Here is a 26093-nt window from a genome sequence, read left to right on the forward strand (position 1 = left end):
GAGGAGGGCATGGCAACCCACTCCAGCATTCTTGCCTGGAGAATCCCAAGGACAGAGGAGCCTGGCGGGCTGCAGTCCACGGGGGTCGCAAAGACTCGGAAACATCTGAGTGACCAAACACACACATGCACGAGCTGTGAGTCTGAAACACAAAGAGTTTCCAACATCCACCACGGCTCAAGGTGCCTTTTAAACCATGCACGTAACTTTGCAGAAACAAGAGTCGGGACAGTGAGCCTAACGATCACGAAGGCTACATCATCTGTCTTCTTAATAGGCTCCTGTTTTACAGGGGTAACAGCAGTATGGATCACAGAGGGAGGAAGCTGCTTTACTTGACAATGCGTAGACCACTCAAAATAAACATTTCTCAGGAGAATCCCTCAGGGATTCTATTTTAAGACAAACTAGTTGCTTTACAGAATAGCGTTCTGCGTTCCTTATAAAGAGGGTTATTGCTCTGAATCACATCATCAGCTGTTGACTGGAAAGCATGGGTTCAGGTTTCTCTAGTCTGTTTCGGTGAGTGGCCTGAACCGTGATGAAGATGGGTTGCTACGAGATGAGTCTTGGAGCTTGGAACATCACGATCATATGTTATTGCCGTTCAGTGTCTAATTACGAAAATCTTTACATTTCCTTTGCTTGCTTGAGGAAAGACCCTCATTCATTTTTAACTATTCCCTTGAACATCTTATGTTAGTTACAAAACATGAAGCAGTTTATCTTAAACGAGACTCAACAATGTTCAGTGCAAAAAACAAAAGCAACATTCAAAGGAGGTTTTTTTTTTTTTTTTTTTTGGCTGACTTATTTTAGGTAAAATTACCATCATCTCTAATATTCTATTTTTTTAATGGAGTAAGCTTTCTGTTCCCTGATGGGCATATTCTTAAAATGAATACAACACTTCTTTTTCAATTGTTTTCCCTACATCAATACATATAAATCACATGTGTGTCAAAATGTATTAAAATATGTAAGTGTGTTTTAAAGTCTTTCCTTACAGGTGGGAGACTGAATCCCAGAGATGTGGGTTTTATCTTAAAAGAAAAATTTCCTCCTAACCCAAAGTAGAGTGATGCTGTTTCTGGACTGAGGATTACATTTTAAATAGAGTGGGAGACATTTTTACACAGCACAGTCAGAGTACAGGGTGGGCAGGAAGCTGCGAGCACAAGGGTTTTTTTCTAAAGTCATAAAATGAGATGTCTCAGAATCTGCCCATGTGGAGAGAGACAGAGAGACAGAGTTGAGGGGCATTAAGGCAGTCAGCATCCCTTTCTGTCTCACACAGCAGCTTGCTCACTGACCAGCGACGTCTGTCTAAGATTCCGGGACCTGCAGAAGAACCACAAGCATTGGGTTAATTTAGACCCTTTCCCCTTCTGACCATGAGCCTGACTGACGGTCAGCTGAGCATCTGCTGGCTTCTGGCCCCTCAGTGGAGGGACGAGAACCTTCGATCTCTGTGTCGGAACTTCCCCACCACGGGACAAGGCACAGCAAAGATAGCCGTGGAGCACCTCGACCAGACACTCGCACATCTGCATGTGAGCAGGTGTGGAAGTGGTCAGGCAGACTCTTCTAGCAGCAAGGGAAGCCTGGCTTCTTGTTCTTAGAAAACCAAGGTGCACTGTGCTTCTAAAATGCACCTGCAGCCTGACACCATGGCCTCGGGGATTGGGCTCCATGAGTCCCAGAAACTGCCGTCTTCCGCCCCGAGCTTTGAGCCCACCCCAGGCTGAGTACTGACCCGGTCCCTGCAGGGCAGGGACCATGCTCTGGCTTTCCCGACCAACACGGTTCATTCCACGACCCTGTCTCTTGTTGACTGTGGTTTCTGACACCACTGATGTCATTGAACAAGTCAACTGGCACTGTTATCAACAGCAGTGCTGAGGACTCCCCTGCTGGCTCGGTGGATAAGCATCTTGCCTGCCAGTGCTAGGGGACGTGGGTTCAGAGAGGGTAACAGGCAGGAAGGCCAGGGGTCTCCAAACGGAGGAAATAGGCTGCAAGTGTCAGACATTTTTAATCTCTCTTAAGCGACAGGAGGAAACAAACTAGTGACGGTTTTTTTTTTCCCCCCTTCTCTATACCAATTTAAAGGAGAAGGCAATGGCACCCCACTCCAGTGTTCTTGCCTGGAACATCCCGTGGATGGAGGAGCCTGGTGGGCTCCAGTCTGTGTGATCGAGAAGAGTCAGACACGACTGAGCGACTTCACTTTCACTTTTCACTTTCATGCATTGGAGAAGGAAATGGCAACCCACTCCAGTGTTCTTGCCTGGAGAATCCCAGGGACGGGGGAGCCTGGTGGGCTGCCGTCTGTGGGGTCGCACAGAGTCAGAAACGACTGAAGCGACTTAGCAGCAGTAGCAGCAGCATACCCATTTAAAAAGAGGTTTCTCTTAAAATACTGTGTTGCCATAATGACACCTGGTTCCACCTGAAGTTAACTTTTCTCAAACCTTGCGTTAACCAACACATTTTTCATATGGAAATGTTTGTCTTAAGCTATGTTAATGTATTATGCATTTACCCCAGACTCTGTCTTCAAGTCGGTTCTGCCTAATGGCTCAGAACCGACTTGACAAATACTCAGACATTGTCCCCCTAATCTGTGTAAACGAAACTATTTGTATGGTAACCTGCCTTTATACAAGATTCAAGTCAATCGTTTTATGGCCCAGGATGACTCTTCTGTTGCCAAGATTATCCCAAAATACATTTTATGGATGAGGGGCCTGGTGCCATTCTCTGAGTTTTAAGACATTCCTTCCTTTCATTAACAGACTGCTAAGTGACTATATAATATCCAGCTAAAAACTATCAGGGGGGTATTCTTTCTGCCCCCTTCTGATGCCTATGTCGGAAGCTTTCTCCATCTCCTTTATACTTTAATAAAACCTTATGACACAAAAGGTCTGAGCGATCAAGCCTCGTCTCTGGCCCCAGATTGAATTCTTCTCCTCCAGAGGCCAAGAATCCCAGCATCTCTTCGTGGTTCAGCAACAATCTTGCAGTTCCATCCCTGATCCAGGAAGATCCCACTGTGCCTCGAAGCAGCTCAAAGCCCACAGCTACGAAGCCTGTGTGCTCCAGATACGGAACCTGGGGCCCTAGAGCCAGTGCTCAGCAGCAAGAGGAGCCGCCTCGAGAAGGCCATGCTCTGCTCGTCTCCAGTTAGCCCTGGCTTCCCAAACCTGGAGAAGAGCCTCTGCAAAGGCCAAGAAGACCCAGTGCAGCCAAAAGTAAATACATTTTTAAAAGAAAAGACTGTTAAAAAGTACTGGAAAAAAAAAAAAAAGCAATGCTTAAGTACTAAGGAATCTACCCCCCACCCCTGCAGGGGGTCCACCCTGTTGAAAGTCATCCCTGATTTGTGATTTTCTGCTCAAAGTCCTTCAAATGCAACATGCCTTCTCCTCAGGTGTATAGTGGGGATTACTTCCGTTCAGTTCAGTTGCTCAGTCGTGTCTGACTCTGCGACCCCATGGACTGCAGCACACTAGATTTTCCTGTCCATCACCAACTCCCAGAGCTTGCTCAAACTCACGTCCATCCAGTCGGTGATGCCATCCAACCATCTCATCCTCTGTCGTCCCCTTCTCCTCCCGCCTTCCATCTTTACCAGCATCAGGATCTTTTCAAATTCGCATCAGGTGGCCAAAGGATTGGAGTTTCAGCTTCAGCATCAGTCCTTCCAGTGAACATTCAGGACTGATTTCCTTTAGGATGGACTGGTTGGATCTCCTTGCAGTCCAAGAGACTCTCAAAAGTCTTCTCCAACACCACAGTTCAAAAGCATTACTTGAACATCCACAAATACATGGATTATAATTTTTTTTCACAGAAATTTATACACAATATTGGGCTTCAGGGTCACAAAGACTTGGACACAACTGAAGTGACTGAGCATGCACACACGCATACACGGTACAGGATTTCTAGCATTTGTAATAAAGACAAGAGTCCTAAGATTCAAGCGGAAATTCTCTTTCTACTAATAGGCGATGTTAATCGAAATCAGAAATTTAAATGTGTTCGACATTTGAAACACACTATTTCACTTCTTTAAATTTATTTTACAGAATTTCTCACCTGAGTGTACTCTGGCCTTCCTACTGCTTATGCTGGTTTTAACAGCTGAACATCAGAAATTACCTGTTATTGGAATAACCGATTAATGGTGTGTTTAAAGACATCAGGACATAACTGTAATATAGTATGATGCTTCAGCTATTAAAGCAGAAAGTGTTAGTCACTCAGTTGTGTCCGACTCTTTGCAACCCCATGGACTATAGCCCGCCAGGCTCCTCTGTCCATGGGGATTCTCCAGGCAAGACTACTGGAATGGATTGCCACTTCCTTCTCCAGGGGAATCTTCCCAACCCAGGGATCAAACCCAGGTCTCCTGCATTGCAAGCAGATTCTTTACCATCTGAGCCACCAGGGAAGCCACAGGAATAGCTACATAGGAAGAAAGGGAAATGAGGATAATCAAAACATTTTAGGTGAAAAGAATCTCAAAACAGAACACCGTCAGAACACAGCGGAGACCTTAGAGAGCAAAGCATCTTTACTGTTCAATTCTACCTTCGGACCTTTTCCACAATGCGTGTGTCACAACGCCTTCTGGTTTCGTTTAGATCTATAATATATTTCAGATACGATTTTTCCTTCTGGGCTAACAATTTTATGAGCTTTTTAAAAGTTAACTGGAGACTTTGTTTCCTCCAGACATGTACCACTGTGTTAAATGCAAGTATGAAAAGGATGTAAGGTGATGTTTAAACACTTAGTGAGTGAAGTCGCTCAGTCATGTCTGACTCTGTGAGACCCCATGGGCTGTAGCCTTCCAGGGTCCTCCTTCCATGGGATTTTCCAGGCAAGAGTTCTGGAGTGGGTTGCCATTTCCTTCTCCAGGAGATCTTCCTGACCCAGGGACTGGACCCGGGTCTCCTGCACTGTAGGAAGATGCTTTACTGTCTGAGCCACCAGGGAAGTCAGTTTAAATATTTAAACCAAAAGTAAAGGTTGTGGTCAGGATAAAAAGGGGAGGGTGGGAAGAAGGGAGAGAGATAGACAGACAGAGACTGACTTGTGAGTTGTATCAAAATCTTTCATGGAGGAGGAATGAGACCCAGTTCAGTTCAGTTCAGTGAAGTCACTCATTCGTGTCCAACTCTTTGCAACCCCATGAACCGCAGCACACCAGGCCTCCTTGTCCATCGCCAACTCCTGGAGTTTGCTCAAACCCATGTCCATTGAGTCTATGATGCCATCCAACCATCTCATCTGTCATCCCCTTCTCTTCCTGCCTTCAATCTTTCCCAACATCAGAGTTGGGTGGAATTCCCAGAGATAAATTTACTTAATATATGAAAACATCTAAAAAAAAAAAAGAAGCAGTAGGGACTTCCCTGGTGGTCCAGTGGTTAAGAGTCTACCTGGCAATGCAGGGGACAAGGGTTCGATCCCTGGTTGGGAAATTGGATGCCCACATGCCACGGAGGAACTAAGACAGCACTTGTCTACTACTCAGCCTGCCTGTCACAACTTGAAATTCCTCGAGCTGCAATGAAAGATTCCAAGTGTCACAACTAAGAGCTGATGCCATGAAATAAATATTGTAAAAATAAGTATATTTTTCCTACAGATCTTTGAAAAAAAAAGGGGGGGGGGGCAAATAAGTGCTTTCCTGGTAGCGTTACAGTGGACTAGCCTCTAATTTTCTGTCTGGGACACACCTTTCCAGTTGCTGAAACAGGCACTGACACCTCTGAAACAGTCACCCTCCCAAACACATGCACCCCCTTCCCGGACACCAGCAGCAGGACAATCACTGCTCACCTAGCAGGGGTGGAGGAAGCCAGGGGCACACACACACACGGGTTTCCCTCTCACAACCTGAGGCTCAAGTTCAGCGCCCACAAGCACAGGGCACTTGTGTCTTAAACACGCTGCCATTCACTCAGTTCAGTTCAGTTCAGTCACTCAGTCATGTCCGACTCTTTGTGACCCCATGGACTGCAGCACACCAGGCTTCCCTGTCCATCACCAACTCCCAGAGTTTACCCAAACTCATGCCCATCAAGTCGGTGATGCCATCCAACCATCTCATCCTCTGTTGGCCCCTTCTCCTCCTGCCTTCAATCTTTCCCAGCATCAGGGTCTTTTCCAATGAGTCAGTTCTTCGAATCAGGTGGCCAAAGGATTGGAGTTTCATCTTCAGCGTCAGTCCTTCCAATGAACACTGAAGACTGATCTCCTTTAGGATGGACGTCATTCACTACAGGAATCCAATTACAGCAGTTTAACCAAGCAGAATTATGACAGCTTAAATGAGCAGAGTCCACCAGAACACCAGAAGAAAAACAAAAACCAAATCAGGTCACCACGGATAGTTTAAGCTAAGGTCAGTCAGTTCAGTCGCTCAGTCATGTCCGACCCTTTGTGACTTCATGGACCGCAGCACGCCAGGCCTCTCTGTCCATCACCAACTCCCAGAGTTTACCCAAACTCATGTCCATTGAGTTAAATTAAAGTGGTTTCCTAACAATTTGTTGCAACGTGGCCCCAGGCTATGTGCGGCACTGTGAAAACGGGATGTCCCCCCACAACTGCCTCAAGCCCCCTGCATTAGCTGAACATTCCAAGTTTGGACCCCTAAACCGCAGTTAGCAAATCAGGTAGCTGTTTTCCACCTCTTGGGGCGGACGACCAGCCTGCCTCCAGAGTTAACACTCTCACGGCACAAGAGAAGTGCCCTTAATGTGGGGAAGATGTCTTTAACGGCCCCTGGGTCTGGCTAAGACTGGAGAAATTTGCAAGCTGTCTCTTTAATAAGGGGCAACCGACATTTCCATAGGGAACTGGGATTTTTCCCTTCCCTTCGACAGAGGCAGATAAATCACCCCAAAAGGAAGTGGGCTTAGTTATGTCACTTGCTAATGTGTCTGCCGAGACAGAGACACCATGGCCGTTGATACAGACATTTTCATCCATTTCTGCTCAAGACGGAAGGTTCACAATCTAGGGAGTTTCCCCACAGCTGGAGCCCTCAGGGTGCTACTGCTGTGAAAATAATGAGTTCCTTCCAGACAGATGCCAGTGGTGGGATTAGGTATCCTTAACTAGCCACCCCGTGCTAGACTACCTTATCCCAGAGCCTGTGGCCTGTGGGTACCAGTTATTTTTCTCATCTTCCCAAACTCCCTCTGACCTTTTAATCCTTTTCTTTGCACAGTTTAGGAGATGCAGACAATGGAATTAATGCACACATACAGTTTAAACAGCAATGATGATATTTTTTATTTCATTGAAAGTAGTCTTCAACATCCGCAAAGAGGGATATCATGGAAACAAGAGTAAAAATGTTTCTTGATATTAAATGGTTCTCTAAAAGCAGTCCCTGGAGCAATAGTATCAGTACCGCTTGGGGAACTTTTGGAAATAGAATTGATTGTGCCCTACACAGATTGACAGAATCAGGAATTCTGGGGGTGCACCCAGCTCTCCACCATTAACACTCTGGGTGCTTCTGACATGCAGGGAAGCTTATGAGGATTCAACATGCTTTGAAAAAAAAGAATCCTCCGCTGTCGTACAATATTGTCAGTGATACAGTGTCACTTCTATATTTATATTTCATAGTTGAAACTCACTTTGTATTAAAAAAAAAAAAACCTAGCCATTTTCTACTAAAAACACTATTTTCTAATTATCATTAATTGGCTTTCCTAGTAGCTCAGTTGGTAAAGAATCCACCTGCAATACAGGAGACCCTGGTTCGATTCCTGGGTCAGGAAAATCCCCTGGAGAAGGGATAGGCTACCTACTCCAGTCTTCTTGGGCTTCCTTGGTGGCTCAGCTGGTAAAGAATCTGCCTGCAATGTGGGAGACCTGGGTTCTATCCCTGGGTTGGGCAGATTCCCTGGAGAAGGGAAAGGCTACCCAGTCCAGTATTCTGGCCTGGAGAATCCCATGGACTGTATAGCCCATGGTTAATTAAGTGACTTGTTTACAAGGAGTGGTAAACTTATTCACAAGATGTGCCTGTGGTTAATTAATTCACTCATTTACAAGTGGCGGTAAACTTGTATACAAGATGAGGTTGCGGTTAATTGATATCTGTGTGTGACAGTCTGTACGACTTTCTCGTCTTTGAAGGCTCACCCAAAGAACTCATGAAATGAGGAGACAGCTAACAATACCGGCGCTGGGCTAGTATTAATGATACTCAGGATGATAATGAGTCTGGCAGGTTGATGGGTGCACAAATGGGACCTCCGTCATGCCAGACGCCAAGCCCTGATTACCTCATTGCAGCCTCGTGGCAGCCTTATGATACAGAGCTCCGTACATCTGCATCTGACCCAGAAGACCTGGGCTGCCCAGTGGAGGACCAGTTCATCCCACAGCACATGGCGTATGGGTGCAAGTTCCAGGCCCTGGGCTGGAGAGCTCCTGCCCCCCGCTCTGCGGCGGCCCCTGATCCATCAACACAACCACAATCAGATTCCTTCTGGTCAAAGCCGACAGTTAGTTTTGGGGCCTCCCCGTAAACTCTTTGCAGAGAGACATCTTTACCATACGTATTCTGATTCAAGGGAATACAGATAAGCCACTGCGGTCACGATTGTAACTGAGCACCGTGGCGGTCCCCCGGGGTTCAGACCCTGCGTGTGCAGGGAGAGGTCAGTGTGACCCGCAGCGTGGGACCTGGGAGGGGACGATGGGGAGACAGGCCTCTCTCCTTTGTGATCAGGACAACACCGCTACACCCAACTCACTCACGTTTTGTGGGTCCAAGCCTGGTTTGGGCAGCAGTGCCGTGATGGGGGAGGCGGTCTTTGTTCCAAGATGTTACTTCGCATAAATCACGTGCCAGCACCTGAGTCCCCAGCATCTACCCACAGAAAGAGAGAAATTAAGTTTGCTCTGGACGCATGAAAGGACAGCCAGAGAACTGTAAGAGTTGATAAGGTGTTCAATGAACTCAAATGACGACACTCAAGACATTTGTAGGCATGCTCAATTTCAGAGTTTATATCTCAACTGTGGGATCAAAAAAGATCTTGGTGCAACTTATGACTGTATCCTGCCTACATGTTCCCCTAAGATGGTAAAGAGTCTGCCTGCAGTGCGTGAGACCTGGGTTCAATCCCTGGGTCAGGAAGATCCCCTGGAGAGGGGAATGGCAATCCACTCCAGTATTCTTGCCTGGAGAATCCCATGGACGGAGGAGCCTGGTGGGCTACAGTCCGTGGGTCGCAAAGAGTCAGACACGACTGAGCAACTAACACAAGAGTTCTACCATATCTGGCCTTGCATTTAGGTCTTTAATTATGAGTTTATTTTTGTGTATGGTGTTAGAGAGTGTTCTAATTTCATTCTTTGACATGTAGCTGTCCAGGTTTCCCAGCACTTATTGAAGAGACTGTCTTTTCTCCACTGTATGTTCTTGCCTCTTTTGTCATAGATTAGGTGACCATGGGTGTGTGGGTTTATCTCTGGGCTTTCTATCATGTACCACCTGTCTGTCTGTTTTTGTGCCAGGACCATACTGTCTTGATGACTGTGGCTCTGAAGTAAGAGAGTCTGATTCCACCAGATCCATTTTTTCTTTTTTAAGATTAATTTGCCAAAAAAAAAAAAAAAAGAATAATTTGCTAACTTGTGGTCTCTTGTGTTTTGATACAAATGGTAAAATTTTTGGACATAAGTGGCGGCAAGATCTTTTTCGATCTACCTCCTAGAGTAATGAAAATAAAAACGAAAATAAGCAAACGTGATCTAATTAAACTCAAAAGCTTTTGCACACCAAAGGAAACCATTAATACAAAATGCAAAGACAATCTTCAGAATGGGTGAAAATATTTGCAAATGAAGCTAACGACAAGGGACTAATCTCCAAAACTGGAGAAGAGAAAGGCTACCCACTGCAGTGTTCTGGCCTGGAGATTTCCTTGGACTACAGTCCATAGGGTCGCAAAGAGTCGGACACGACTGAGCAACTTTCACTATCTCCAAAGTATATAAACAGCTCATGTGGCTCAATATCAAAAAAAAAAAAAAAAAAAAAAACAACCCAATCAAAAACTGGGTAGAAGATCTGAATAGACATTTATCCAAAGAAGACATACAGATGGCTAAAAGGAGCACATGAAACGATGCTTCACATCACTAATTATTAAAGAGATGCAAGTCAAACCTACAATGAGGCGTCACTTCAGATTGGTCAGAATGGCCATCATCAATAAAAGCCTACAAACAATTAATGCTGGAGGGGGGTGTGGAGAAAAGGAAACCCTCTCACACTCTCGGTGGGAATGTACACTGATACAGTCGTTGTGAAGAAGAGTACGGAGGTTCCTTAAAAACCTGAAAACAGATCTAGCCTATGATCTAGCCATTTCACTGCTGGGGATACAGCTGGAGAAAACCATGATTTGAAAAGATACACGCGCCTCAGCGTTCAGAGCGGCACTGCTCACAATATCCAAGACGTAGAAGCACCCTAAATGGGCCCCAACAGAGGAACAGATGAAGAAGACGTGCTGCATACAGACAACGGAATACTAGTCACCGTAAGAAAAGAATGAAATCATGCCATACGCGGCAACACAGACGGACCTTGAGACGGTCATACTGTGTGAAGTAAGTCAGAGACAGACCGACAAATATCATATGACATCTTGCATATGTGGAATCTAAAAAAAAAAGATACAAATGAACTGACAAAATGGAAACAGAACTACAGATGTGAAAAAAAAACACAAAAAACAACTTATAGTTACCAGAGGGTAAGAGAGGGGAAAGGGATAAATTAGACTGGGATTGGACACATTTAGACACAATTCTATATACAAAACATATAGGTAAAGTAATAAGACCTAGTACATCATGAGAAACGCTGGGCTGGAAGAAGCACCAGCTGGAATCAAGATTGCTGGGAGAAATATCAATCACCTCAGATATGCAGATGACACCACCCTTATGGCAGAAAGTGAAGAGGAACTAAAAAGCCTCTTGATGAAAGGGAAAGAGGAGAGTGAAAAGGTTGGCTTAAAGTTCAACATTCAGAAAACGAAGATCATGGCGTCTGGTCCCATCACTTCATGGCAAATAGATGGGGAAACAGCGGAAACAGTGCCAGACTTTGGTTTTTTGGGCTCCAAAATCCCTGCAGATGGTGATTGGAGCCACGAAATTTAAAGACGCTTACTCCTTGGAAGGAAAGTTATGACCAACCTAGATAGCATATTCAAAAGCAGAGATATTACTTTGCCAACAAAGGTCTGTCTAGTCAAGGCTATGGTTTTTTCAGTGGTCATGTATGTATGTGAGAGTTGGACTATTAAAAAAAGCTGAGCACCGAAAAATTGATGCTTTTGAACTGTGGTGCTGGAGAAGACTCTTGAGTCCCTCGGACTGCACGGAGATCCAACCAGTCCATCCTAAAGGAGATCAGTCCTGTGTATTCATTGGAAAGACTGATGCTGAAGCTGAAACTCTAATACTTTGGCCACCTCATGCGAAGAGCTGACTCATTGGAAAAGACCCTGATGCTGGGAGGGACTGGGGGCAGGAGGAGAAGGGGACGACAGAGGATGAGATGGCTGGATGGAATCACCGACTCGATGGACATGAGTTTGAGTAAACTCCGGGAGTTGGTGATGTACGGGGAGGCCTGACGTGCTGTGATTCATGGGGTCGCAGAGTCAGACATGACTGAGCGACTGAACTGAACTGAACTGAATAGGACCTACTGTTTAGCATAGAGAACTCTAGTCAATACTATATAATGACCCATATGGGAAAAGAATCTAAAAAAAGAGGGGATGTATGTATATGTACAGCTGATTCATGCTGCTGACCAGCAGAAACTGACCCAACAGTGTAAATCAACTATGCTCCCAGGAAAATTGAAATAAAAACCTATTGGATAGTTTGTATCTAACCTGTACGGTATAAAGTAACAACACAGTTTATGTTTCAACTGTGTGTGTGTGTGTGTGTCTGAGAGTCAGAATGTGTGTTTTGTGTGAGAGGAAATACAAATATCCATAACCTGTCTTACTGACTCAGACACACACACATATAGTTGAAACATAAACTGTGTTACTTTATGCCATATAGGTTAGATACAAACTACTATCCAATAGGTTTTTTTGGAACAGGCAGGGTTTCCCTGATAGCTCAGTTGGTAAAGAATCCACCTGCAATGCAAGAGCTGCTGCTGCTGCTAAGTCGCTTCAGTCGTGTCCGACTCTGTGTGACCCCATAGACGGCAGCCCACCAGGCTCCCCCGTCCCTGGGATTCTCCAGGCAAGAACACTGGAGTGGGTTGCCATTGCCTTCTCCAAGGCATGAAAGCGAAAAGTGAAAGTGAAGTCGCTCAGTCGTGTCCAACTCTTCACTATCCCATGGACTTGCAGCCTACCAGGCTCCTCCACCCATGGGATTTTCCAGGCAAGAGCACTGGAGTGGGGTGCCATTGCCTTCTCCACAATGCAGGAGACCCCGGTTCAATTCCTGGGTCCGGAAGATCCCCTGGAGAAGGGATAGGCTACCCACTGCAGTATTCTTGCCTGGAGAATCCTGTGGATGGAGGAGCCTGGTGGGCTGCTGTCCATAGGGTCGCACAGAGTCAGACAGGACTGAAGCGACTTGGCGGCAGCAGCAGCAGCCGCATCGCTCTCATTAGCGCCTGAACCACTGTTTCACTCCCCATCCGTGGGGTCCCTCATGCCAAAAAGGTTGGAGACTGCTGCTCTATGCAACAGTGAAATGTACACTTTAAAGAGGTGTGTAATATAGAATAAAGTATATAAATACATCTCCATAGCACTATTAAAGAAATACTGCTATACAACTGGGGGCGGAAAAAAGCCTTCAGTGAGACCTAGCTTCATGTGAGTATAACTACGTCGTGTTTAACCCAAAGAAGGAAGGGTCGGCAGCACCACGAAAAATTCTTTCATCTGTGTTCGGAATCCTTTGTGAGTTACTCCTGGATAACTGAAATGATTTTCAGAATCCTTATTTATATCGTTGTGATGTGACTGAATTCCAATTGTTTTTTAGCTTGCTCACTATTCTTTTTCTTTTTTTGCTGTTACCTCTGTTTAATCAATACTTATATGACACAGATTTGTAGACTCATCCTATGGATGCATATTAAGTCATCATCATTTGTGTGATTTTTTTCGTGTGCGCTAATGGCGGTGGTAGGTGGTTTAGTCACTAAGTTGTGTCTGACTCTTTGCGACCGCATGGACTGCAGCATGCTAGGCTCCTCTGTCCGTGGAATTTTCCAGGACAAGAATACTGGAGTGGGTTGCCATTTCCTTTTGCAAGAGATCTTCCCGACCCAGGGATCAAACTTGAGTCTCCTGCATTGCAGGAGGGTTCCTTACCGACTGAGCCACTGGGGAATCCCCCTGCACTCTAAAAGTTGGGAGCCCTAACTCTGTAACCTGTGTCCAGAGTGTTCCCGGACTAGGAGGGCTTGGCAAGCGGAGAGATGAGAGTAACAAAGACGTGTCTTGCCTCCCATGCAAGTTCAGTCTCCGCAGTGTGTCCCCCTAACCAGCAGAAGCTAAGCTGTGTGCTTACTCACAGCTGGGGGGAGGGCTCACTTCTGGGAAAAGCGAAACTTCCCATAACTAATAAACACTGACCCACAGACGTAGTTTCACTTCAGCAAACGTCAAGTCCGAGCAGACTCACATGCCCTGGGGTGTGTGGTCAAGATTCCCCAGCCATGGGCCCCGAGGACACAGGCAGACACACCGTCCATCACACCCACTGTGTACGGTCAGATTCCTACAGTTGATTGCTGAGATCAGACCTCGCGTGGGCTGCCCAGAACTGACTGTGGTCTGTTGCTAAGTTCTGCTGTGTGTTTCCTTGTACACACGTAGCCCATGGGAGGTGGCCAGCTGCCTACAACCACTCGAGGTGATTCTCTTTGGTCTTCCAACCACTGTAGAGACATGGACTCCTGGTTTTATAAAGAAAACCATCAATTTATGGGGACTTCTTATGGGGGGTGGTCCAGCGGCTAAGACTCTGCCCTCCCAATGCAGGAGGCCCAGGTTCAATCCCTGGTCAGGAGACTAGATCCCACGTGCCACAACTAAGCCTCACCACAGCTGAATAGATTGTTTTGTTTTTTTTCTTAAAGAGAGAGCAGATTATGAATGGAGGTGAAGCCCTGAACAGGTCCAAAAGCCATGCACTGGTGATGATTTGAAGAGAAAGGAGGAGAATAAGATGATCCTGCATGTGTGAGGCCATGTCCCATGGTGTGGTCACAGGGAGGAAGAGACTTCCAGGTAACCAGGACTTTCCTGGGTCAGAATCCCACCATTTCCAGAGTTCATCTGCTTCTCCTGGGTCCCGGGGGTGGGGGGAGGGGGTCCCTTTATTTCCACTCTCTCTTCCCGCTCTGGAGCCAAGAGATGATCATATTCATTCATAAGTGCCAGAATGAGAAAAGCAATCAAGATACTTGGCTCGCCATCTCTTTTTTCACCAGTTAAGGAACATCAGGAAGGTTCTTTGCCTGCTCTTTTGGCAATTAGACAAGAGATATTTTCTGGACTTCATGTGCCTGGAGCTAGGCATAAAGTAAGGAAAAGTTATGACCAACCTAGACAGCATATTAAAAAGCAGAGACATTACTTTGCCAACAAAGGTCCATCTAGTCAAGGCTGTGGTTCTTCCAGTGGTCATGTATGGATGTGAGACTTGGACTATAAAGAAAGCTGAGTGCGGAAGAATTGATGCTTTTGAACTGTGGTGTTGGAGAAGACTCTTGAGGCTGCCTTGGATGGCAAGGCGATCCAACCAGTCCATCCTAAAGGAGATCAGTCCTGGGTGTTCACTGGAAGGACTGATGCTGAAGCTGAAACTCCAATCCTTTGGCCACCTGATGGGAAGAGCTGACTCGTTTGAAAAGACCCTGATGCTGGGAAAGATTGAGGGCAGGAGGAGAAGGGGACGACAGAGGATGAGATGGTTGGATGGCATCACCAACTCAATGGACGTGGGTTTGGGTGGACTCCGGGAGTTGGTGATGGACAGGGAGGCTGGCGGGTAGCAGTTCATGCGGTCACAAAGAGTCAGACACGACTGAGAGACTGAACTGGATTGAACTGAAGGAAACCTGAGATATTGGAGAGACACATTTTAAAAAGCCTTGCTGCTGTTGCTGTTTGGTTGCTAGGGCGTACCCAACTCTTTGCAACCCCATGGAGTGCAGCACGCCAGGCCTCCCTGTCCTTCACTCACTCCCAGAGCTTGCTCAAACTCACGTCCATTGAGTGGGTGATGCCATCCAACCGTCCCATGTGAGAACACACGTGCTTACCCAGGAATCCTGGGCACAGCCCTTAGATGGGAATCTCCCTGTCAACTCTGCCAAGCCTTCAGCGTAGGGCTGAAAGTGAAAGTCACTGAGTGGTGTCCAACTCTTTGTGACGCCATGGACTATACAGCCCAAGGAATTCTCCAGGCCAGAATACTGGAGTGGGTACCCTTTCCCTTCTCCAGGGGAATCTTCCCAACCCAGGGATAGAACCCAGGTCTCCCGCCTTATAGGCCGATTCTTTACCAGCTGAGCTACCAGGGAAGCCCAACAGCACAAGGCTACTGGTTAACAATTGAGGAAATACACAGAGGAGACTGAGAAGGAAGGAGACATGTAATCCAGCTATCACTGGCTTGGCCAAAAAGTTTGTTCCGGTTTCTCCATACCCTGTTAGGTTCCCATACACATCGTATGGAAAAAGCCTGAATCCACTTTTGGCCAGTCCAACGTGTTAGCCCTAGAAAACTGGTCCTTATGAACATGGAGCGCTTTCACATCCCAGGTCTATTCAAATGGACTCAACAGCATTCTCTCAGTACTTCCTGGCCACCCAGTGAACACTTCGCGTGGCTCGAGTACTGGGTACTCTCAGATGTTATCAAGTCCACACTGCTGACACAGTTACTGTTAAACAAGGGCCTTCTCAAAGCTCGGTTTCTTTACCCACTTGCATGACTCAGGGAGGAAAATTCATGCACTTAGGGAGCAGTGGAAAGCATATTTTGAAGCAGCCGGATTTCTTACAAAGACTAATTTTAAATACACTCAGAAAAAAAAAATGCAAATATGTCATCTCACTTGACCATAGTAACAGCATCGGATTTAATATTTTTCGGTCCAGACCATCTGGGCTTGATTCTCATCGTTCGAAACTCTGTGGGAGCTATTTCGGTTGTGCTTGGGAAAGTTTCGTTTGAGTCACAAGTACGGTGAGAACCTAGTCCTGTTGCCAAAATAGAAAGCTCTGTCTCTTCCCCCGCGGACCCCGCCTCACTCTCTGAGAAAGTTGCTTTGGGAAGAATAATTTGGGACCTTAGAACAGATTTAGGAGCTGATGAGACTTGCCCTGGTGGTGCACTGGCCAGAACTCCAGGTTCTCAATGCAGCAGACCTGGGTTCCATCCCTGGTCAGGGAAATAGATCCCACATGCCGAAACTGAGTGTTCACCTGCCACAGCTAAGACCTGGTGCAGTCAAATAAATAAATAATTGTTTTTAATTTAAAAAGTTTTACATTAAAAAAAATTTTTAATTTACATTTTAAAAATTTAAAAATTTTACATTAAAAAATTTTACATTAAAAAAATTTTATTTTACATTTTAAAAAATTAAAATTTTTTACATTAAAAAAATCAAAAATTTTTACATTAAAATTAAAAAATTTTACATTAAAAATTAAACTTTTTACACTTAAAAAATTAAAAAAATTTACATTAAAATTAAAAATTTACATTAAAAATTAAACATATTTACATATAAAATAAAAAAATCTTACATATAAAAATAAAAAATTTACATTAAAATTAATTTTTACATTAAAAAATTTAAATTTAAAGGAAAAAAAGAAAAGACAGCTGAAGAACATTTCACACACCACCAGCTATCAATTCAGAGCTCAAGCAAATGACAGTCAGTTATCTATGAATGAGACAGTCTATCTTCCCCGTATTAGAAGAAACTCAGTCTGTTGCCATCCCATGCTGTTGATGTTTTTATGCTGTCCTCCCCCATGTCTACACTGCCCCTTCCCTGTGTCTATGCTATTCCTGACTGCATATGCCTTTGGATACGTTTAGTCTTGTTTCCTGAGAAAGCTCTGGAAGAGTACACACAGGCAGGGTGGTGATAGACTTACCCGTGAAGGAAACCAGTCTTTCAACCTCTCTTTGCCTCCCTCCCTCCCTCCCCGGGTTCAAATTCTAGGGAAGCTGCTAAAATAGGCTGCAAATCTCTGATTTGTAAAAGTGTCTGAATTTTACAAATCAGAGACTGTTTTCTCTTAAAACTTACACAGATGCTGTTACAACAGCAACATCAGACTTCTGAAGAGACAAACGCCACTTGCAGTCTTTCCACCCTAACACTTCTTTTAATTTACGGAAAAAAAAAAATGGTACAGAGATTCTTCTTTACAAAGTACAGAGACACAGACAGAGAAGACAAACACGTGGAGATCAAGGCAGGGAGGTGGGTGGGATTAACTGGGAGACTGGGAGTGATATACACCCACTACTGATACTGCCTATGAAATAGACAGCTAATGACAATTTGCTGTATAGCCTCTAGGGAATGCGCTGTGGTGACCTAAATGGATAGGAAAATCAAAAGAGGGATATATGTATGCATATAGCTAATTCACTTCGTTGTACAGCAGAAATCAACCCAACGCCGTAAAGTACCTGCACTCAAGAATTTAAAATAAAAAAAAATTTGTTTGAAGCCCCCATCTTATCCTTATCCATATATTATAGATATATCATTGTTTAAATGGATCAATAACAGTGTAACATGTAGTACAACCCAATCCTTTATTTTTAAGGAATTCTTTGCCCTTGATTTGGCCTCTTGCAGAACCGGAATTTTACTCAAAATTTTTTTGAAAGAGCCACCAAATCCAGTAATACTCATGGAATATTCCCTCAAAAGATTCCTTAATTCAAACATCAGGAAATGCAGACTTCTGTATCCTTTTAAAGACAGAAACAGCTTTAAGATTTCAGAAATCATTTCGGCATTCATATAGGAGTCCTGAGAAATGCTTCAGGGATTGACCAAACCCTCTGTTTAAAAAGTGCTCCTATGTCACATATGAGAGTGGGCAATTTTTCAGGATATACTCCATCATGTTGAGAGTTCAGGATGCCCACCTTTGTAGAAATTCAAGGTGGCCATGGACACAGAATGAGTGAATGACAAGTAGGTGACGGGTCTCCTGGGCTACCAGTAAGAGGGTCAACCTCAGCCAAGAGTTGAGTAGGTGCTTCAGGCTGCTCTTCTACGCTGACCTCCAAGTTGCCTCTCCTTTCATGGGTCAATCCCCCACCCTCATCATACAGATTATTCAACCTTGTTCACACTCCTTATTTCAGGGTCCCACTGAATAGCCAAAACTAAATGACTGTTATCAAGTCAAGTGTTCACATTTTTGAGTCCAGAGTCAAAGTGCTGTTGAACTTCATGAACCACGTCTAACACAAGGCCAAGAAGAAGATATTACCATTTATCAAAGGTTTATTGAAGAAGAGCATGCCAATACTCAAAAGACATTATGAGCATCTTTGAAAATAATTTAATTCTCTGGTGTTTGGAACAAGATTCCCTTCCTGCTGCTGCTGCTGCTAAGTTGCTTCAGTCCTGGCCGACTGTGTGCGACCCCATAGATGGCAGCCCACCAGGCTCCCCTGTCCCTGGGATTCTCCAGGCAAGAACACTGGAGTGGGTTGCCATTTCCTTCTCCAGTGCATGGAAGTGAAAGTGAAGTCGCTCAGTCGTGTCCGACTCTCAGCAACCCCATGGACTGCAGCCCACCAGGCTCCTTCATCCATGGGATTTTCCAGGCAAGAGTACTGGAGTGGGGTGCCATTGCCTTCTCCATTCTCTTCGTATAAATTATCAATTACAAGAAAGGGCCTCCTCCATACATGTGTATGTATGGCTGAGTCCCTTTGCTGCCCACTTCCAATATAAAATTAAAAGTTTTTAAAAGGCCGGGGTGGGGGGGGGGTCTCCTCTAATTTTTTTTTTTTTAATGTCAAAAACAGTGTAAAGTCTTTGTTTATTCCCTGAAGATTGTTTTATCTGAAGATTCATTTACATTTTAAGAGAATATAACTGGGTCAGTTTTAGGGGAATTATTTGCAGTTTCAAAAGTGACTAATGACCTGAGAAACTTGCTTTCCCACCCCCCTGCTTTCAAAGGCCTTCTGGTTGACTGCTTTGCAGAGGTATTTGACTGCACTTTAATACTTATGCAGGGCTTCCCTGTTGGCTCAAGTGGTAAAGAATCTGCCTGCAATGCAGGAGACCCAGGTTGGATCCCTGGGTCAGGAAGATCCCCTGGAGGAGGAAATGGCTACCCATTCCAGTATTCTTGCCTGGAAAAATTCCACGGACAGAGGTGCCTAGTAGGCTACAGTCCATGGGGTCACAAAGAGTTGGACTCGACTGAGCGACTTACACACTAATACTTAAAGCAGCTAATTATCAAAGTCACTCATCTTGGATTTATGATAAACATGAAACATTTACAAAGATAAGATCTTAAGTAAAAACTGCTTATCCTAGGGCCTTTACCAAAATCACCATAAAAGGCTTCCCGATAGCTCAGATGGTAAAGGATCGGCCTGCAATGCAGGAGACCAGGCTTCCATCCCTGGGTCGGGAAGATCCCCTGGAGGGAAGGAAATGGCAACCCACTACAGTATTCTTTCCTGGCGAATCCCATGGCCAGAGGAGCCTGGTGGGCTATAGTCCATGGGAATCTCAAAGAGTTGGACACGACTGAGCGACTTATGCACACAGAAGGTTCATTCAAGGGAATTTTGTCTATGGATTGTCTTTGTCCAACTCCAGCACTGGAATGATCCATAAAATGGACCCATGGAGCTAACAGGTGTGAGAAAAGACAACAGTAAATTACCGGAGACCATGAGTCCAAACTCTGCAGAGAGCTAGGCTTCAGTTCTATTAGCCGAGGCTGAAATGTATGTAGTCATTAAACAAAGAAACAAACATCTATTGACCAATCTGGGTTCAAGCAGGGAGTTAGAATAGTAAGCTATTAAAAACAGAACGAAACCAAGTGCGTGTGCAAAGAAAGAGGACAAGGATCGTGAAATCACAATCCTTTTGGCAAGCAGCCAAAGCTTCATACAGACAGGTTGGCCGTCCAGCCTGCAGCGTGTTAAATCCCCGCCATGCCAGCCCGTCGAGGTCACTCCAGCCAGAATCTCTGGGCTAAGAGTCCGCATTGGAGCTCGTCATCCAGGCCTCAGAGGTTACCTCCTCTAACTGTGGTCCCCAGGTCAGCAGCATCAACATCACCACGGTACCAAAGGGGAATGCAAAGGCTGAGCCTGAACCCAGAGAGCAACAGATGAGAGAGTCTGGGGGTAGGGGAGCGGGGGGTGGGGATACTACAGGGATCAGTGTTTCACAAGCCCCGGATACACACTTAAGATGTAGAACCACGGGCACAGCTCCTCTCGTGACCATTTTGCACATGAGGACTTGAACGGAAGAGCTGATCGTCAAAGCTCTGCAAACTGGGAAGGGCTGTGGGCGAGACAAGAAACCTGTGCCACCAGGTGAGTCGGGAAGAATTTTAAAACTTTTTAACTCTCTCTGCTGATACGCAAAGTCCTGCTTTCAGTAATGTATTGATGGCTTTCGGTCATTCTCTTTAAGACCTGTGATAAACAGAACAACACAGAGTAGGTAATAATGAATTACAGGGCTACGCAGGCTGTATTTTATATCAGAACGCAGCTGTTCCAGTGTCATAGGTTTGCTTCCTAATTACTTACTCTAATGCTCCATTTGTCTTCATAATGCGTGCACTTACCGCGTATGCATAGCTGTGCCTCAAATAAAAATGGATTCACCATTCAGTTTATGTCAATTTTGTTTGAAGCTCTTTCTCCTAACTGCAACCCAGATGAGATGCAAATGATTACATTAAATTTGAGAGGTGAGCCAGGGAGCATTTAAGTGTCCATTCGAGATGGTATTTTGTTAAGAGCATACTAAATAAGATTAAGATCGTCTGGGATCTTAAGAATACACACTGGACTAATTAATTCCTTAGTACAAAAGAACTATCAATACTGATCCTTCCGTGGCTTTTACTTGTGCTGTTTGATTCTTTATTTTATTAATGGGCTTCCCGGGTGGCTCAGCTGGTAAAGAATCCGCCTGCAATGCGGGAAACCTGGGTTCGATCCCCAGGTTGGGAAGATTCCCCTGGAGAAGGGAACGGCTATCCACTCCAGTGTTCTGGCCTGGAGAATTCCATGGACTGTATACTCCATGGGGTCGCAAAGTGTTAGGGATTATATTTTATTTTATTAATATAAAGAACATCTTGTGGTTTTAACCATGTTATTACCTAGGCTAAAGTCAAGATGCAGCAAGAAAACAATAGGAGGAAACCCAGAAACACTTTTCACAGCCATAAGCAGGATAAACAGAAAGAAAACAAAAGTAAAAGCGAACAAAATTACTAGTGCTGAAAAACAGAAAATGTGAAAGCACCTTCCACACACTTCATGAAATGGCAAAAAAGGACAGAGATGCTCCTACTGAACCGAACTGTCCAAAGTGAAAGGGAAAGTCGTTCAGTTGTGTCTGACTCTATGCAACCCCGTGGACGACACGGGGAGAATCCATGGGATTCTCTAGGCCAGAATGCTGGAGTGGGTAGCCTTTCCCTCCTCCAGGGGATCTTCCCAGCCCAGGGATTAACCCCAGGTCTCCCGCATTGCAGGTGGATTCTTTACCAGCTGAGCCACCAGGCATCTTCTCTCATCTACCCTTTTCTTTCAGAAGTATGGTTTTTCCAGTGGTCATGTGTGGATGTGAGAGTTGGACTGTGAAGAAGGCTGAGCGCCGAAGAATTGGATGCTTTTGAACTGTGGTGTTGGAGAAGACTCTTGAGAGTCCCTTGGACTGCAAGGAGATCCAACCAGTCCATTCTGAAGGAGATCAGCCCTGGGTGCTCTTTGGAAGGAATGATGCCAAAGCTGAAACTCCAGTACTTTGGCCACCTCATGCGAAGAACTGACTCGTTGGAAAAGACTCTGATGCTGGGAGGGATTGGGGGCAGGAGGAGAGGGGACGACAGAGGATGAGATGGCTGGATGGCTTCACTGACTCGATGGACGTGAATCTGAGTGAGCTCCGGGAGTTGGTGATGGACAGGGAGGCCTGGCATGCTGTGGTTCATGGTGTCGCGAAGAGTCAGACACGACTGAACTTCTGTTTTGCAAAAGAGCTATCTGTTAGATTTTTATATCTCAACTTTCCCTCATTATGAGACTAACTTTTCTGCGCTCCCCAAAGAAACGAGTATGCAGTACTGGTGTCTCCCACTTGGCCATTAAATTTTCATCTGTCACTGAAGGAGAAACCCAACATTTCCCGGGCTTATTCACGCTCCAGTTTTCACAGGCAGAAGGCTCCCTGGAGAAGGCGAGACCCTCCCATGAGCTCAGAGCCACAGCTATCTGCCCGGAAGGCATTTTCCCCTTCTTCTCAGTGAAGGAAGTCATCCATGGATGCTCTCCTTGATAAACGACCCCTGATAAACTACTTTGCATGGTGGTTACAACAAGCCAGGCTCTGACTTCTCATGGCTCACTGTTTTTTTCTGCACCTACCTTCTCTCCTTACACAACTGCCACGTGCAGCTTTCTGCCTCGCGGCAGAAGTGTTCAATATTTATTGATCATCTGATCAGTGCTGAGTACTCATGAGAAAGCTGAGGTCCAGATTCTGTCTCCAGATAGAGTCCAAGACACTGACTTAGATTTGAAGGTCAGAGAAAACAGCAAGTATCTGAAAAACAGTTCAGCCGCTCAGACGTGTCCAACTCTTTGTGACCGCATGGACTGTAGCACACCAGGCCTCCCTGTCCATCACCAACTCCCAGAGCTTGCTCAAACTCAAGTCCATGGAGTCGGTGATGCCATCCAACCATCTCATCCTCTGTCGTCCCCTTCTCCTCCTGCCTTCAATCTTGCCCAGTATCAGGGTCTTTTCCAATAAGTCATTTCTTTGCATCAGGTGGCCAAAGTTTTGGAGCTTCAGCATCAGTCCTTCCAATGAATAACCAGGATTGATTTCCTTTAGCATTGACTGGGTCGATGTCCTTGCCATCCAAGGGACTCTCTGTTGGAAAAACATAAGCCTGATTCAAATGCAGCATGAGCCATACTTGTACCAAAACCACATCACATCCTTGCTTTTCTGACCTTCAGGTTTATTAGCTGAGTCGTGTAGCCTCGTTTGCTAAATCTGGCAACGCTAGACCTGGAACAAGAAGCAGACACAACCACTGCCTTTCCAGACTTCACTGTCTAGCTGACACGACAGGACATAACTAGGTAATTATGAGGTTTCTTTTTTTTTTAAGTGAAAGGAAGCTGAAGGAAAAAGGAGGAACTTGGTATTTGGGGTTATTTAATGGGTACCCACATTCATTGTGTGCATTTCAGAAAAGGTTTTGTGCTCTCTCTTAATACTCAGGTATTAAAATAGTCAGTGCATCGGGTATCCCCTGGTCGTCCAGTGGTTAACACTTCGCCTTCCAAGGCAGGGAATGTGGGTTCAATCCCTGGTCAGGGAGCCAAGATCCCACATGCCTCGTGGCCAAAAAACCAAAACATAAAATAGAAGCAATACTGTCACAAATCCAGTAAAGACTTGTAAAATGGTCCACATCACAGCCTGGACAGGGGACAGGAGTTTGGGGGGAGAATGGATACGTGTATATGTATGGCTGAGTCCCTTTGCTGGTCACCTGAGATTCACACAGCATTGTGAATCAGCTATACCCCAATACAGAATGAAAAGTTTAAAAACCTTAAAAAAAAAAATGGCCCATATCAAAAATCTTTAAAAAAAAAATAGCATATATTCATACTGTCTCACATTGTCAATTACTTTCACTGTAACTAAGCAACTGATACTGAAGGTCCAACCCTTTGGCCACCTGATGCGGAGAGCCAACTCACTGGAAGTGACCCTGATGCTGGGAAAGGTTGAAGGCAGGAGGAGAAGGGGATGACAGAGGATGAGATGGTTGGATGGCATCACTGACTTGATGGACGTGAGTTTGAGGAAGCTCTGGGAGTCGGTGATACACAGGGAGGCCTGAGGTGCTGCAGTCCATGGGGTCGCAAAGAGTCGGGCACGACTTAGCAAGCAAACGAGAAGCAACAAAGTGAGCGGTTCCTGGGACACAGGATTGTGACAAGGAAGCCCATGGTTTTGCACAGGGCCTTGGGCAGTGTCTCAAAAGTACAGCATGTCACTTCCTGCACCCGGCCGGGGCTGCCAGCCGGGCCTGCCTCCCTGAGTTCAGGGGACTCCCCAGGGATGTATCTGTTGCAGGGGGCCGATGCTGCTGTCTTTGCAAATGGACACAAAGCTGTCAGGCTCAAGGCAGCCCTTCTCCTCAGCTCCAGAGGACTTTCTGAAAGCTGATACTGAAACGACTGAAATCACCAACCCAACCCGTAAGCAGCCCGCCCCACCTCCATTGAGCTGGGGGATGGGATAACGGTGCAGATGCTGGTTCACTGGGCTAGGGCAGGGCTGGGGTTCTAGATTTCCAAGTGGCTACTGGGGGAGACGGACGCTGCCGGTCTGGGAGCCACCCTTGGAAGAGCAGGGCCCTCATCGGGGATTTTGCTTACAAGCTTCCATGCTGCCCTTCTCACGTTTCTCCCCCCACGACACGGTATCCATCCCAGAAATCTCTCCTGCAGTGAATGACTCTGGCACGGCCAGTGCCTCTCCCTTCTTTGGGAGACTAAAGAGATTCTGCACCCTGGAGTCTCCCACCACCTTCTACAGTTGCCCAAGTTCAAGGTGCACATCGAAGCTGAAATGAGCGCAGGTGTTGGTCGCTCAGTCGTGTCCGACTCTTTGCGACCCCATGAACTGCAGCCCACCAGGCTCCTCTGTCCGTTGGGTTCTCCAGGCAAGAATACTGGAGTGGGTTGCCATTCCCTTCTCCAGGGGAGTCTTCCCGACCCAGGGACCGAACTTGGGTCTACAGCACTTCAGGCAGAGTGTTTATCATCTGAGCCACAGGGACATTGCAGGTGCAAAGAAACTACAGCCGGCATCACCCAGGGGACGCAAAAAATAAATAAATAAGCTGTGATCTAACCGCTGTGTCTGAGCTAGTGGCAGCGAGCTACCAAGCCTGTAATCTGCCCAGGCAGGATGGACGGGGCTCCTGAGGATGAACCTTGGGGCACGCTCATGCCTTCTGCTGTGTTGGTGAACCCTCTACCACGTTCCGGGCAGAGAGTTCAGGATCTCCCTGACCTGTCTCCACACCAAGGGATGAAAGAGATGACTGAAAAGCCACGAGTAATTCAGCCAGTGTGAAAATCAGCGCTGTAATTCCCCTATCACCGAGTCTGTCTGCAGGCAGAGACCCGAGATACGTGTGGAGAGGTGGCTTAACGTTTAGAATCACAGCTCTCAAATGCTTCAGTTGTCTCAGTGCCAAAGATAGTTTATTTTTATAAAAATATCTTAAATTCAGGAATGCAATCTCAATCATTTAAAAGAGTGTATTCCAATGATAGCTGTTTTTGAAAAAAAAATTAAATTCACAACATAATCTCATGCATCCAAAGGAGTGTATTATCAAATTTGATGATCTGCCTAAGCCTGAAGTAATCTGGAGGGTGGATTGGACGGTTTTGAGAAATTTGAACATAAGCGTATTCTGTGGCTGACATAGTCTTAATTCCCTGGGGACCTTCATTTAGCCTGGATTTAAACATTACATGATTTACTACTGTGGCAAACAGCATATCAAATCGAAGTAATTATTACCAGGGAAGCCCATTCTTCATACACAGGGAAATAAAAAAGAATGAACCTTCTGCCTTCCCCAAAATTTTGCATGAATACCATGTATATACATCTGTGTATATATGCAGATATTGTATGTGTATATATATAT

The 26093-nt window shown here is 45.6% G+C and overlaps 1 long non-coding RNA gene across 1 annotated transcript in view; it reads right to left on the minus strand.

Moving 5' to 3' along the window:
- LOC139181630 (uncharacterized) overlaps window positions 1–26093 on the minus strand; it is a 288747-nt gene that overhangs the window by 103194 nt on the left and 159460 nt on the right. Inside the window, exon 3 of the long non-coding RNA XR_011565424.1 lies at window positions 8806–8917. This is a non-coding gene — a long non-coding RNA (uncharacterized lncRNA). The remainder of the gene's footprint in view (window positions 1–8805; window positions 8918–26093) is intronic.

Source organism: Bos indicus, chromosome X (genome assembly GCF_029378745.1).
Source record: "Bos indicus isolate NIAB-ARS_2022 breed Sahiwal x Tharparkar chromosome X, NIAB-ARS_B.indTharparkar_mat_pri_1.0, whole genome shotgun sequence".
Lineage (NCBI taxonomy): Eukaryota > Metazoa > Chordata > Mammalia > Artiodactyla > Bovidae > Bos > Bos indicus.